Consider the following 3748-nt stretch of genomic DNA (forward strand, 5'->3'; position numbering starts at 1 on the left):
GAACTTGTTGCACTTTAAAAATAAGTCACTCATAAAATGATATATGACGTTTTAGACAAGGTTGTATCTTTTGTTGCATTTTTGAATGTTTTTTTTTTGTTTTATTTAATTGAGGTCTGGACTGTGTAATAAACGAACAAAAGACAATAACGAAACCTGACCATAACTAAGTAAAAAAAAAAAAAATAAAGTAAAACAATAAAATAAGAGCATATAACAAGGGGTTCTTTATCGGCCATTTTGTCCCGAATGGCCAAAGTTTAGTCTCAAGTGGATGTGAAATCGACCCAGTTGACATTTATGAATTCAACTGGGTCGATGATCAACCAAATAAAAAAAATTGTGTATAAAGTTGCGCTATACATAGAAAAAACTGTATTTTAAGTGTGATTTAATAGGTTTCTCAAGTACAATTTAGATCAGCAGTCATTTCATTACATTCATAGAAATGCAGAACAGAGACCATCACATGGAAACAGAGATTCTCAGCCTGAGCCACTTTCATATTAATGAAAGGGGAGGGGAGCAGTGAGACTTCAGGGAGGAGGAAGAGGAGGGACCTTGAATGAGGAGAATCCCCTCACAAAGTCAGGACGTGTGAAAAGTGACAGGAAACACTTCACATGCAGTAAACCGGCGAATATCAAACACTTGTAGTCATCTCCACTAAACTTGAACACTTTGATTAGCAGGGACGAGTTTTGTTTTATCTTGGCTTTGTTCTTTATCTTTGTTGAGCTGTTTTTTTAATCAAAGTTTCAGAGAGAGAGAGAGAGAAGAGAGAGAGAAGAGAGAGAGAGAGAGAGAGAGAGAGAGAGAGAGAGAGAGAGAGAGAGAGAGAGAGAGAGAGAGAGAGAGAGAGAGCTTCCTGACGGAGGTGTGGGTGGAGGCAGAGTCAGAGCAGGGGTGGTGGGACCGTGACGTGAAGACAGTCAGTGACTCAGGAGTTCATCCATAACTTCAGGATGTCAAGGAAGACGTGTGAATGGTCCTGTCAACGTCTCTCCTCGCGACTCTACAGACACGACACTAATCTCAGTCCCACGTCAATGATGTGGAAGTGGCGAACACACGACCCGCCGTTCAGACTGAACACATATTGAAACACATCAGCTACATGTCCTGGCTTAGCATTCATATATTTGTTGTTTATAGGCTTTATAACTTCCTTTTAATAAAGCTAAACTGTTCAATTATTGATTATTCAATGGTGTGTGTGTGTGTGTGTGTGTGTGTGTGTGTGTGTCTGTGCGTGTGTGTGTGCGCGCACACGCATTAGTGATGTTCGAGTTTGAATGAATCGTTTAAAATCCGAACCCGCGAGTCACTTACTGAACGGTGACTCATGAGTCGTCACGTTCATTAACTGGTTCCCTGAGTCATTCTTGCAGAAATGTTCCTGTTGTGCTGCTGCTACTCCACCCTGACCAGCCTCTAACCCAAATTCATTAATAATTCAACAATTAAACCTTACAAACTCTCAAGATTGAACAAAACAATTCTAGATAGCCTGTGTTATCACAGTCAATTTGGTACGTATGCAGCACCAGAGAATACAATTATAAACAGAGTGTCACGGAGCAGATCAGCTCCGTGACACTCCACCTTTTTGGCTCTCGTCTCTCCTCTGAGGTTGTGTCCTGAAGTCACTGCTGCAGCCCCCCCCCCCCCCCCCCCCGGATCTTTTAAAGTTGCCCAAATATAGTTAAAATAGAGACTCTAGACTGTGGTTCTCAATTGACCGGCCATGTGACTGTTTTACTGTGTTCGATTGGAAAAGTCACAGAGTTGTAAAAGCTGAGTTCACAAAGTTTTCAGCGCTGGTCACTTCCTGCTCTCTGTAGCTGCTGTCAGGGAAAAGCAGCAATTCTAGATCTCCCTGCTTTTCTTCTGACTCCCTCCTGAGTGGGGGGGGGGGTCATCTCCTATTACACTTTTTATTGACCTTTGGAATGTTTCCCCGACCGGGGTCAGTCCACCCTATGATATCATTTATCCTAGTGTGTGTGTGTGTGTGTGTGTGTGTGTGTGTGTGTGTGTGTGTGTGTGTGTGTGTGTGTGTGGTGTGTGGATGTGTGTGTGTGGTGTGTTGAATCCTACATGTGGTAAAGTGCTGCAGCAGCTGCAGCACTGTGATGTTGTGATTGTATACAATTATTCCTTCAAGTGCAGATATTTCTTCTGTCTTGAAATACTTATTTATGACGAAGACACAGGCGTAATGACACTCCCAGGCCACCTGATAACAACATCCATTACATCCATGAACCTGGACATTTAGGGAATATTTCTCCTTCACGTTTATGTAGTTTGTGGATTTGCTGGACAGTTGTTTTGTTGACTGGGTTTATTGAAACGTCGGCGCTCCACAGTACCGCGGTCCTCTGACCAGGTTCAGACGCTCCTCTCAGGAACAGGAGACGAGGAGATCCATGCTGCTGTTTGGATTGAGAACATTTTGCGCTGTGTCACATATAAAGGAAGCTCACGGCTTTGGATGACCGCTGAGCCGTGGCCGCCCGGAGCTGACAGCTTCAGACGGCCACGGAGCCGCGGTGCCAGCTGCCATGAGCTGCAATTCCACCTTCTTCATGCCACTATTGTTGCGTAATGACGTTACTCGGCCTGGAGTGACGTGTCGACGATGTCGACTGCTCGGTTCTAAAAAAATCGTCCACTTGAAATCTGTAAGTTGACGCAATGCCCACATGAGTGACCAAAACAAACTGGTCTCCAAGCAGCTCCCGGGTTCAGCAGCAACTAGCCGCCCTGCACCAAAGGTGTGGGAATATTTTAAACGCAGCCATAAGCGTCGAGGTATAGTTATTTGCAGTCTTTGCACGATGGAGCTGCATATCACACCAGCACAACTTCCATATGGGAGTGTTTGAAGCGGAGTCATTGTTCCTTGTAACGCCGGAGAACAGAAGTAAGTAACGCTACTATCGCCGTTTGATAAATTAATATCATTTCAATTGTGCAACGTGAGCTTGAGATCTGCATACTTCAGTGGTGCTAGCTAACTGTGTTTGTGTTTGGTTACTGTTAGGAGCTAGTGGCTAAACAGCTGTGTTTAGCTAATGTTAGCTAGAAATAGCATACAATGCTGGCATGAATGGTAACGGTGGCTAACTTACAGCTAACAGAACACAGCTATCTAGCCACAAGCGCCACTGTATTGTAGCGCTGCTCGCTACAGTAGCAAGCAGATCGCAGTAACATTAGACGTATCTGTTCAACGTTACGTTCACCAATTCATGATTAGCGTTAGCTCAGTCGCGCTGTGGTTGTTTTCCAGTGAAACACATTATTAGACGGACGTTTGCTAGCTTAGTAACATGATTCACTACACGAAAGTTAGTTCACCAATGAATGTCAACTACTGTAGCCAAGGCAATATCCGTTAGAATAGCTCACTGTTCCATTACATAATGTCCCGAATAATAGTTTGAAGAATAATCGTTTACCCCCAGCCCGAGACGTCACATCCCTGCGTCATTCACAACCTTGCCTACATTTTATCGCACTCTCTGCAGTGGTCCTTGCAACGTGCAAGGACCAGCTCAACACCTCATGCAGCTTTAATTATTTCTATTTCTCCTTATGTTTTCCTCTTCTCTTTTTCTTTTCCCCTTTTAATGTCCACCAAGGACATTATAAAACCATTGGTGTATATTTATCTTTTTAGATGTCTGATAGCAAGATTACATCACAACGATTGCATGCATTTTGCCCAAATTTTCCCCAC

This window comes from Blennius ocellaris (assembly GCF_963422515.1).
Source record: "Blennius ocellaris genome assembly, chromosome: 10".
In the NCBI taxonomy this organism is placed as follows: domain Eukaryota; kingdom Metazoa; phylum Chordata; class Actinopteri; order Blenniiformes; family Blenniidae; genus Blennius; species Blennius ocellaris.